The sequence below is a fragment of the Salmo salar genome, chromosome 06 (genome assembly GCF_965601325.2).
Source record: "Salmo salar chromosome 06, fSalSal1, whole genome shotgun sequence".
Taxonomy (NCBI): Eukaryota; Metazoa; Chordata; class Actinopteri; order Salmoniformes; family Salmonidae; genus Salmo; species Salmo salar.
The window spans coordinates 19,082,501-19,094,813 of record NC_138296.1 but is presented as its reverse complement, the minus strand read 5'-3'; the positions used below and the strand labels follow the sequence as shown (position 1 = coordinate 19,094,813).

Sequence of the window (12,313 nt, the reverse complement as noted above, 5' to 3'; positions counted from 1 at the left end):
GCTATGTCACACGCTAGGCTATGTCACACGTTAGGCTATGTCACACGCTAGGCTATGTCACACGCTAGGCTATGTCACATGCTAGGCTATGTCACACGCTAGGCTATGTCACAACAATATGTCACTTCAGGTTGAGGAGCTGGAACTGGTCTGGAGTAGTCACATATTTATAATTGAAGCTTAAATGGGAGAATCGTTGCTAATTAATTACGCCAAATGATGTCTTTAATGTTGGCTGTATTGTTCATATACCACAGGTATCCTTATAGTTGTAGGCAAACTATATCATGGCTATATACAGTATCTTGCTCATGCAAATAGGTCATTTCTGAACCATATACTAGACTAGACATGTGGCTGAAGACCATCCCCAGAGAGATTCTTAAATGCTAAAACATGAAAATGAAAGTCCATGCTGTACCACCATGTAACAAATTGAGTGCCTGCATCAATAATGTCAACCAATCATCTAGTCCTTTTCATTATCCTATCACTTGGATCTATGATTTCACCCTGAATCTGTTTGTGGTTAATAAAAATGATAAGAAACTATCTTAATGTAGCTAGCTGTACGTCACACTTCACAGACGCGGTAACAAACTACTAACAGTTTCACACTACATTTCCCATCGCGCATTGCTTCACTACGTCAGGTGAGCCTGGAATGCAGTGTGCTGTACTACACCAAGCATGGCTCAGTGCAGCTTCGGCTCTCGGGGAGGACGCTTGACGTGGGTGTGTGGGTGAGGAACGGCTGCGATCCCAAGCAGCGAACCCGCCAGTGTGCTGTGGTCCTACTCTGGATATTACTTATCATTCAGGATTACAAGGACGTCACATTTACAGTTGATCATATGGATTTGTCGGTTTCTTTCATCAGTGGAGCATTTTGAAACCCGCTCTTCTCAGGACTCGCTCATAGAGAGGATTCATCTTTCGAGTTAACGGAGCCTGGAGAGACGTAGGCTACACGTGAGGGAATTGTTGTTATTTTGAAAACTGGAATTTATTAGGATACAACTTTTTTCTGGATTCAATACAACCTTTATTAATTGTTCTACAGGATAGCCATCTGTGTCTTGTCTTTTAAGCGGAATGTATATCGGAATGTTCGCATTGCCACCCAACTACAGGACAAGAGAGGTCCGGTGCAGGGACTCCTATGGTCGGGCACAGACACGCCGGTCAATGGGTCTCTTGAGGATATCCTATTCCCAGTGACCGATGGCTAAAGTTCAGCGGTTACCAATGGAAATAATACGCGCAATGTTGGATCACTACGATGTTGGATGATTTTCAGGATGGTTTGAACAGTGCAATGGGATTGGATAGTATGTTTTTGTTGTGCATTTTGGGGGAATTGGTACCCATGTTTTGGACGTCGACACGGAATGGATTATCCCATTACGCACTCCTAAATGGATTATTACCTGACAGGTACAGTGGAATTCTTAGTCCTCTTTCTGTTCAGGTATTTCAAACGTTTTACAATGTTAACTCAGTATAGTGTTTTCTAGTGTAACGTTGTGGGGAAAGCTCAGAGACCTCATATAATGACATAGCTTCTTGTAATGCAGGAGATGATGCCGAATGTCATGCGATGTTTCATAGATACCGAGTAAGGAGGGTTTGAGTATTGTTGACTTTACCTAACATCTCCTAGTAGTTCAGCTGTTCGTCGGTCCTCTGGAAAGGCTACACCCCCCCGGTTATGTTTTCTTTGAATGCTCGCTCCCCTCGCGCGCCAAGCATGCCAAGTCTCCATGCAAATGCCTCGGTGACTGACGTTACTCCTGTATGTAAGTCATATTACAACTGGTTTGCAGTGTCGTATAATTCAGAAGAGGAATAGATCTTTGAAGCCCCCTTGAGTTGAAAACCTGTCATGAGCGAGCGTTCAAGTGCTTAACTGGAATATTCTCACAGCGTTTGACCCATGCATCTGCGCTCGGAGAGGTGCGTGTCACTACCCAGGTGTGCTATGATTTAGGACTACTACTACTACCTACGACCATACCCCGTTTAAAGGCACTTAAATCATTTGTCTTGGCCATTCTGAATGACACATACACAATCCATGTCTCAATTGTCTCAAGGCTTAAAAATCTTTCTTTAACCTGTCTTCTCCCCTTCATCTACACTGATTGACGTGGATTTAACAAGTGACATCAATGACAGACATCAATAGAGTATCATAGCGTTCACCTGGATTCACCTGGTCAGTCTCTGTCATGGAAAGGCCAGGTATTCTTAATGTTTTGTACACTCAGTGTTCAGGCTTGTCACCTCTCCCATATCACTCAACTCAGCTGTGAGTAAATAACTTGGGAGTGGTTGCTATGACACAGGGAAGCCTTTCAATGCAACTGTCATCATCACATGCTAATGATGTCATGCAGACAATTTAGGCCAACACATGCAATGGGTAAAAATGGGTAATTGCATGGTTACAGACTATATGAAATGTAGTCTATTCACTCTCCTTCGTATGCATATCACTTGCTGTGGTCCAATTATTTCATACATTTGTTTTGGGATTAAGTGGTCACCATACCAAAGTATTGGTCTCACTTTTCCCCATTGTCATTAAGGACAATGTGAGATAAATGCTGTTTTGTGTGTGTGCCTGTTTACATGATGATAGCCAGTGGACCTTATCTAGGGTTGAAGCACTGTGTTTCCTGTGTAGCTCTGTGTGTCCCATAGACTTCTCACCAGCAGGCTACAGCTTGATAACTGGATATGGTATTTACCATGGCGTACTGCAGCACTTCTGCCAATGAGGATAGATGCTCACAACTCATTATGAGTTCTCTGTGTCACTTTGAATGGTTTGTCATTTCAAAGCTGTTAAGTCTCTTTACTCTACGTCCCTGGGAGCTCTGGGCTGCACATATCTATCTATCATCTATCTATCTATCTATCTATCTATCTATCTATCTATCTATATCTATCTATCTATCTATCTATCTATCTATCTATCTATCTATCTGTCTATCTGTCTATCTGTCTGTCTGTCTGTCTGTCTGTCTGTCTGTCTGTCTGTCTGTCTGTCTGTCTGTCTGTCTGTCTGTCTGTCTGTCTGTCTGTCTGTCTCTCGCTCTCTCGCTCTCTCGCTCTCTCGCTGTCTGTCGCTCTCTCGCTCTCTCGCTCTCTGTCTGTCGCTCTCTCGCTCTCTCGCTCTCTGTCTGTCGCTCTCTCGCTCTCTCGCTCTCTGTCTGTCACTCTCTCGCTCTCTCGCTCTCTGTCTGTCGCTCTCTCGCTCTCTGTCTGTCTGTCTCTCTCTCTCTCGCTCTCTGTCTCTGTCTCTCTCTCGCTCTCTGTCTCTGTCTCTGTCTCTCTCTCTCGCTCTCTGTCTCTGTCTCTCTCTCTCTCGCTCTCTGTCTCTTTCTCGCTCTCTGTCTCTGTCTCTGTCTCTGTCTCTTTCTCTCTGTCTCTGTCTCTGTCTCTTTCTCTCTGTCTCTGTCTCTGTCTCTTTCTCTCTGTCTCTGTCTCTGTCTCTTTCTCTCTGTCTCTCTCTCTCAAGATGCCTCCTCAGTCCTTAAGAAGCATCTCCTCTCCTAACCCCCACCCCTCCATCTCTCTCCTTCTCCACCTCCAGTTCCTTAGCAGTAAAGAATTCAGTCTATTGTTGAGGTCCGGGGACAGAGACCCCACTATATGCCTCCCTGTATACACCACAGAGGGCAGAGCAGCACCCCCCATCCACCCCTCCAACCCCCCTGCAACCCCTCCCCCATTAAAATCTTCCCCAAACAAGAGCCCTTTCTCCTCTGAAGAGGGACCCTCTGTCCAACGCCAAGTGACTCTCATGGAGGCCATTGGCGGTGGGACACTTGCCTCCACAAAAGGAGCTGGAGTGTCAAATAAACTCAGTCAGAGCCCCCGACACACAATCATTCCTTTATCAGGGCACCCCGAGAGGGACACAGAGACGGACTTTGTGTCAACGAGCGGGCCTTGACAAAACACTGGGTGTTTTTAATGTCGTTTTTATTCCGCTTCCTTCTTCGCTTGAGCCTCTTCTTCTTCCGGGAGGGATGTGTGTCGGTGCTCTGTTTACGGGACCCGTCTCGCACCCGGCATCTGTCCTGCACACGGCTAGGCTGACCTGGATCTGTGTGGTGCAGGCCTGGAGAGGTACACTGTCTGCACAGACCAACAGAGCACAACACACCACACTCCCCAGCCAGGCCTGGAGAGGTACACTGTCTGCACAGCACAACAGAGCACAACACACCACACTCCCCAGCCAGGCCTGGAGAGGTACACTGTCTGCACAGACCAACAGAGCACAACACACCACACTCCCCAGCCAGGCCTGGAGAGGTACACTGTCTGCACAGCACAACAGAGCACAACACACCACACTCCCCAGCCAGGCCTGGAGAGGTACACTGTCTGCACAGCACAACAGAGCACAACACACCACACTCCCCAGCCAGGCCTGGAGAGGTACACTGTCTGCACCACACAACAGAGCACAACACACCACACTCCCCAGCCAGGCCTGGAGAGGTACACTGTCTGCACAGACCAACAGAGCACAACACACCACACTCCCCAGCCAGGCCTGCCTGTCACAACACAGAACATTTCAGGAAATCACATTTTAGGTTGTTGAGTTTCTTTCATTTTTTGGACTCGGCCTATAGCTGCTTAAAATGAGTCTGAGAGCAGTAAATTAGGAACTAGCTTTCTTGCAGAGTTGAAGGAGTTGGCTGCAGTGTCATACGATAGGCTTGTGGTGAACCACAGCGGTGAGAGGCATTCACAACAGGGTCAGACTCAGTTAAGAAGTCGACGTTTACTTCACTGATGTTTTGCTACAAGTCATTCTCTCATTACTGAAAGTCTCAGGTATTTTGGCAACGCAACCTCCAAGCCAAATGGAGACATTTGCCACAACTGCAGTCAACAGATATTATGGAGTTTATTTTACTTATGGAGTATGTTGCCCTTTTACTTATGGAGTGTCTTGCCCTTTTACTTATGGCGTGTGTTGCCCTTTTACTTATGGAGTGTGTTGCCCTTTTACTTATGGAGTGTGTTGCCCTTTTACGTATGGAGTGTGTTGCCCTTTTACTTATGGAGTGTGTTGCCCTTTTACGTATGGAGTGTGTTGCCCTTTTACTTATGGAGTGTGTTGCCCTTTTACTTATGGAGTGTGTTGCCCTTTTACTTATGGAGTGTGTTGCCCTTTTACTTATGGAGTATGTTGCCCTTTTACTTATGGAGTGTGTTGCCCTTTTACTTATGGAGTGTGTTGCCCTTTTACTTATGGAGTGTGTTGCCCTTTTACGTATGGAGTGTGTTGCCATTTTACTTATGGAGTGTGTTGCCCTTTTACTTATGGAGTGTGTTGCCCTTTTACTTATGGAGTGTGTTGCCCTTTTACTTATGGAGTGTGTTGCCCTTTTACTTATGGAGTGTGTTGCCCTTTTACTTATGGAGTGTGTTGCCCTTTTACTTATGGAGTGTGTTGCCCTTTTACTTATGGAGTGTGTTGCCCTTTTACTTATGGAGTGTGTTGCCCTTTTACTTATGGAGTGTGTTGCCCTTTTACTTATGGAGTGTGTTGCCCTTTTACGTATGGAGTGTGTTGCCCTTTTACTTATGGAGTGTGTTGCCCTTTTACGTATGGAGTGTGGCGTTGTCTGTAGATTTTGCAGTATTTTTTGGCCTCATTGCAAAGCCTAACCCTCTAAATAGGATCAACAGTTGTAACATGGTAATATCTAGACATACAGTATCCATTTATAACGCTGCTGTGAGGGATTTGTACACAAAATACTGACAGATTATTTTACACCACACACTGAAACATTGATAGGACAGGAAAACGCTCACAGAAACGTTGACACTTGCTTCGGCAGAAAGGACGGACACTCCACTGTAGCCGTCCTGTGTAGCTAGTGTTTCTGTAGCATTTGTCTTGTTCTGTATGTAAAAGCCTTTGATGCGCTGCGGTCATGGGACATTACCTCAGTTTGCACAACACTCAGGGAACGTTCAGACCACAGGGAGTTGTGTACTCTGTACTCTACTCACAGACCTGTATCTGCCTCAGTGACAAAGTGTTTGTGTATTCACAAAGTGTATCAAAGGAGTGATGATCTAGGATCAGGTCCCCCCTGTCAATATAATCTTATTCAGAGTAGTAGCACTCCTACGTCGAGCCACTCTGTGGATATAGGCCCAGACAGGCCTGCAGGAGGGGCTGTGATCGTCCTACAACACCGAGGGAACATTCACCGAACGTTAGGGACCATTGGCCGTGTGTACTCTACTCACAGGGCTGTACGGGTCTCGTGACAGAATCCGTGCACCAGGACCTGCCGTGTGCTAGCGTGCCAATACAGACCTGCAGCAGGAGGAGTGTCATAGTCCCCGTGATGAATGGCGCTTGAAGGTAAACAGACCATGTTACTGCGGTGGAGCAGCAGGTTAATGGTGTGTTAATGGTGTGTTTATAGGCTTAGGCTCAGTGGTGATTTATCATGTCCAAACTGACTGAAGGTTCACCTTGGGTAGTGCACTGCACTGTCTCTGGTCTGCTAACACGGGGGGGGGGGGTGTGTGTGTGTGTGTGTGTGTGTGTGTGTGTGTGTGCAGGTGGCACCCTGGTGTACATGACCTCCAGGTGAACTGTAGAGTGGAGGAGGTCATGGCCTTCTGAAGTGACTGAAGGGAAATTGAATAGGAGATTAATTTATGACATAATTGTGCATGTTCATAGTAAATGTGTGGTTTGTACATCTTGACTTAATCTAAAGACGGGACACTGGTTTCCCACGGACTGTGGAAACGAACTGCTCTGTGAGGAAATGCATTTATTCCCATTGACATCATCAACCATACCAGAAATAACTGTCCCATGACTTTTCAAAAACCTCTTTGTCTCTGTGTGTGTGTGTGTTTAGAATGTCTCTAAAGTTGGTTCTGACCAGGAGAACTGTCACTTATTAGTGGTGCAGGAACAATGGGGAGCTTGTCTCTGGGGTGGGAGGGGGCCGGTGTTGGAGGGGGCCGGTGGAGGGGACCAGTCGGAGCCACGGGAGCTAGGGGAGGGTGGCCTGAGATTGGGCAGCCCAGCTCCTAGCTCCCTCCGACCAAGAACAAGCCCCTGTCTGATGGAGGGAACTGCTGACCCTTCCTGAGAAAAATGCCACCTTTGTTCGGAGGTGTATATGTTTGTGTGTGTGTGAGTGGGAGGGAGGGAGGGAGGGAGGGAGGGAGGGAGGGAGGGAGAGAGAGAGGAAGTTTGTGTCTGAGTTTAAGCAAGATGGTTTTTCTCAGCGCTTTGGGGATTTTTCCTCTGTTGCTGATTCTCTCTTGTTGTCCTATTAGTCTCCCACCACCCATTGTCCTCTCCCTCTAATGTTAGTCTCCCACCACCCATTGTCCTCTCCCCTCTAATGTTAGTCTCCCACCACCCATTGTCCTCTCCCTCTAATGTTAGTCTCCCACCACCCATTGTCCTCTCCCTCTAATGTTAGTCTCCCACCACCCATTGTCCTCTCCCTCTAATGTTAGTCTACCACCACCCATTGTCCTCTCCCTCTAATGTTAGTCTACCACCACCCATTGTCCTCTCCCCTCTAATGTTAGTCTCCCACCACCTATTGTCCTCTCCCTCTAATGTTAGTCTCCCACCACCCATTGTCCTCTCCCTCTAATGTTAGTCTCCCACCACCCATTGTCCTCTCCCTCTAATGTTAGTCTACCACCACCCATTGTCCTCTCCCTCTAATGTTAGTCTCCCACCACCCATTGTCCTCTCCCTCTAATGTTAGTCTACCACCACCCATTGTCCTCTCCCTCTAATGTTAGTCTCCCACCACCCATTGTCCTCTCCCTCTAATGTTAGTCTACCACCACCCATTGTCCTCTCCCTCTAATGTTAGTCTCCCACCACCCATTGTCCTCTCCCCTCTAATGTTAGTCTCCCACCACCCATTGTCCTCTCCCCTCTAATGTTAGTCTCCCACCACCCATTGTCCTCTCCCCTCTAATGTTAGTCTCCCACCACCCATTGTCCTCTCCCTCTAATGTTAGTCTACCACCACCCATTGTCCTCTCCCCTCTAATGTTAGTCTCCCACCACCCATTGTCCTCTCCCTCTAATGTTAGTCTCCCACCAGCCCATGTGTCCTGCTCCCCTCTAATGTTGGTTTCAAGCAGTTGGTTTCAGGTCCATGTGTGGTCATTCAAGCTTTACCTTTAGTCTCCTTTGAACAATCTGAACACCACACCACTGTTACAGGACGGCTACAGCAGTCAGCATCAGACCAGGGACCACTCTTACAGGATGGCTACAGCTGTCAGCATCAGACCAGGGACCACTGTTACAGGACGGCTACAGCTGTCAGCATCAGACCAGGGACCACTGTTACAGGACGGCTACAGCTGTCAGCATCAGACCAGGGACCACTGTTACAGGATGGCTACAGCTGTCAGCATCAGACCAGGGACCACTGTTACAGGACGGCTACAGCTGTCAGCATCAGACCAGGGACCACTGTTACAGGACGGCTACAGCTGTCAGCATCAGACCAGGGACCACTCTTACAGGACGGCTACAGCAGTCAGCATCAGACCAGGGACCACTCTTACAGGATGGCTACAGCTGTCAGCATCAGACCAGGGACCACTCTTACAGGACGGCTACTGCAGTCAGCATCAGACCAGAGACCACTGTTACAGGACGGCTACAGCTGTCAGCATCAGACCAGGGACCACTGTTACAGGACGGCTACAGCTGTCAGCATCAGACCAGGGACCACTCTTACAGGACGGCTACAGCTGTCAGCATCAGACCAGAGTCCACTGTTACAGGATGGTTATAGCTGTCAGCATCAGACCAGGGATCACTGTTACAGGACGGCTACAGCTGTCAGCATCAGACCAGGGACCACTCTTACAGGATGGCTACAGCTGTCAGCATCAGACCAGGGACCACTGTTACAGGACGGCTACAGCTGTCAGCATCAGACCAGGGACCACTGTTACAGGACGGCTACAGCTGTCAGCATCAGACCAGGGACCACTGTTACAGGACGGCTACAGCTGTCAGCATCAGACCAGGGACCACTCTTACAGGACGGCTACAGCTGTCAGCATCAGACCAGGGACCACTGTTACAGGACGGCTACAGCTGTCAGCATCAGACCAGGGACCACTCTTACAGGACGGCTACAGCAGTCAGCATCAGACCAGGGACCACTCTTACAGGATGGCTACAGCTGTCAGCATCAGACCAGGGACCACTCTTACAGGACGGCTACAGCAGTCAGCATCAGACCAGGGACCACTCTTACAGGACGGCTACAGCAGTCAGCATCAGACCAGGGACCACTGTTACAGGATGGTTATAGCTGTCAGCATCAGACCAGAGATCCACTGTTACAGGACGGCTACAGCGGTCAGCATCAGACCAGGGACCACTGTTACAGGACGGCTACAGCTGTCAGCATCAGACCAGGGACCACTCTTACAGGACGGCTACAGCTGTCAGCATCAGACCAGGGACCACTGTTACAGGACGGCTACAGCTGTCAGCATCAGACCAGAGTCCACTGTTACAGGATGGTTATAGCTGTCAGCATCAGACCAGAGTCCACTGTTACAGGATGGTTATAGCTGTCAGCATCAGACCAGAGTCCACTGTTACAGGATGGTTATAGCTGTCAGCATCAGACCAGAGTCCACTGTTACAGGATGGTTATAGCTGTCAGCATCAGACCAGAGTCCACTGTTACAGGATGGTTATAGCTGTCAGCATCAGACCAGAGTCCACTGTTACGGATGGTTATAGCTGTCAGCATCAGACCAGGGATCACTGTTACAGGACGGCTACAGCTGTCAGCATCAGACCAGAGTCCACTGTTACAGGATGGTTATAGCTGTCAGCATCAGACCAGGGACCACTGTTACAGAAACACTGGAGAGTGTCCCTCCACTCTCAGAGTGGTTCATCCTGGTCCTTTCATCATTGATGAAGTAATGCCGTCATCCACATGAAGCCTCATGTCTCACAGTCCTCTTCCTCAAACCTGTCCATGTTCTCTCTTAGATACAGGTCATGTGGGCTCCCGAGTGGCGCAGTGGTCTAAGGCACTGCATTTCAGTGCTAGAGGCGTCACTACAGACCCTGGTTAGATTCCAGGCTATATCAAAACTGGCCGTGATTGGGAGTCGCATAGGGCGGCGCACAATTGGCCCAATGTCGCCCGGGGTACTCCGTCATTTTAAATAAGAAATTGTTCTTAACTGACTTGCCTATTTTAATAAAGGTTAAATAAAATATATCTCGAGGATACAAGTCATATCTCTCAGATACAACGTCATATCACTCAGATACGGGTCATATCTCTCAGGTACAGGTCATATCTCTCAGATACAGGTCATATCTCTTAGATACAGGTCATATCTCTCAGATACAGGTCATATCTCTCAGATATCTCTCAGACACAGGTCATAGCTCTCAGATATCTCTCAGATACAGGTCATATCTCTCAGATATCTCTCAGACACAGGTCATAGCTCTCAGATATCTCTCAGATACAGGTCATAGCTCTCAGATATCTCTCAGATACAGGTCATATCTCTCAGATACAGGTCATATCTCTCAGATACAGGTCATATCTCTTAGATACAGGTCATATCTCTCAGACACAGGTCATATCTCTCAGATATCTCTCAGACACAGGTCATAGCTCTCAGATATCTCTCAGATACAGGTCATATCTCTTAGATACAGGTCATATCTCTCAGATACAGGTCATATCTCTCAGATACAGGTCATATCTCTCAGATACAGGTCATATCTCTCAGACACAGGTCATATCTCTCAGATACAGGTCATATCTCTCAGATACAGGTCATATCTCTTAGATACAGGTCATATCTCTCAGAAACAGGTCATAGCTCTCAAATATCTCTCAGATACAGGTCATATCTCTCAGATATCTCTCAGGCACAGGTCATAGCTCTCAGATATCTCACAGATAAAGGTCATATCTCTCAGATATCTATTTCTTAGATACAGGTCATATCTCTCAGATACAGGTCATAGCTCTCAGATATCTCTCAGATACAGGTCATATCTCTTAGATATCTCTCAGATATCTCTTAGATACAGGTCATATCTCTCAGATACAGGTCATATCTCTCAGATATCTCTCAGATACAGGTCATAGCTCTCAGATATCTCTCAGAAACAGGTCATAGCTCTCAGATATCTCTCAGATACAGGTCATAGCTCTCAGATATCTCTCAGATACAGGTCATAGCTCTCAGATATCTCTCAGAAACAGGTCATAGCTCTCAGATATCTCTCAGATACAGGTCATAGCTCTCAGATATCTCTCAGATACAGGTCATAGCTCTCAGATATCTCTCAGATACAGGTCATATCTCTTAGATATCTCTCAGATACAGGTCATAGCTCTCTGATACAGATCATAGGAGATGATTGTAGAAAAGAAAAGGAGGGCTGAACATGCCCCCATTCACATCTATGGGGCTGTAATGGAGCAGGTTGAGAGTTTGAAGTTCCTTGGTGTCCACATCACCAACAAACTATCATGGTCAAAACACACTAAGACAGTTGTGAAGAGGGCACGACAAGGGTAGAGATGAGTGAGAGGAGAGAAGAGGATAGAGAAGAGGAGAGGGGGTAGAGATGAGTGAGAGGAGAGAGAAGAGGACAGAGGATAGAGAAGAGGAGAGGGGGTAGAGATGAGTGAGGAGAGAGAAGAGGACAGAGGATAGAGAAGAGGAGAGGGGGTAGAGATGTGTGAAAGGAGAGAGAAGAGGACAGAGGGTAGAGAAGAGGACAGAGGATAGAGATGAGTGAAAGGAGAGAGAAGAGGACAGAGGGTAGAGAAGAGGAGAGGGGGTAGAGATGAGTGAGAGGAGAAAGAAGAGGGAGAAGAGGGAGAAAGGTGAATGAGAGAAAGTAGACTAGTGGGAGGTGAAGTTGTTGCCTGAGGGCATATGTCCAGTCTAGCTCCCTTCTCTCCCTCCTCTCTCTCTCCCCCAGCACAGTCAGTCAGTCAGTTAGACACACAGAGCAAATAGACTCTCCCAGTCTCCCAGTGGAGTACAGGGGCATCTCTGTCAGGACAGGACAGAGGCTCTGCTTTATCCGCTCAGGGCAACAGGAAGGCCAGACTGCACCACCCACTAGGACCCACCTCCCACCACCACACAGGGATACTATGGATCCTAACACACTGGTCAATGGGAGATGCTGTCCCAAGGGCAGGAGGAGAGCGAAGAGACAGCCTGGAACAGTGAGGGACTGTTG

At 47.7% G+C, this 12,313-nt stretch overlaps 1 long non-coding RNA gene across 1 annotated transcript in view; it reads left to right on the top strand.

Annotated features, from left to right (window-relative positions):
* The first annotated feature begins 711 nt into the window (after nucleotides 1–711).
* The window catches only part of LOC145879807 (uncharacterized), a 164,619-nt gene continuing 153,017 nt past the window's right edge, over nucleotides 712–12,313 (top strand). The window contains exon 1 of the long non-coding RNA XR_014392607.1: nucleotides 712–1,437. This is a non-coding gene — a long non-coding RNA (uncharacterized LOC145879807). The remainder of the gene's footprint in view (nucleotides 1,438–12,313) is intronic.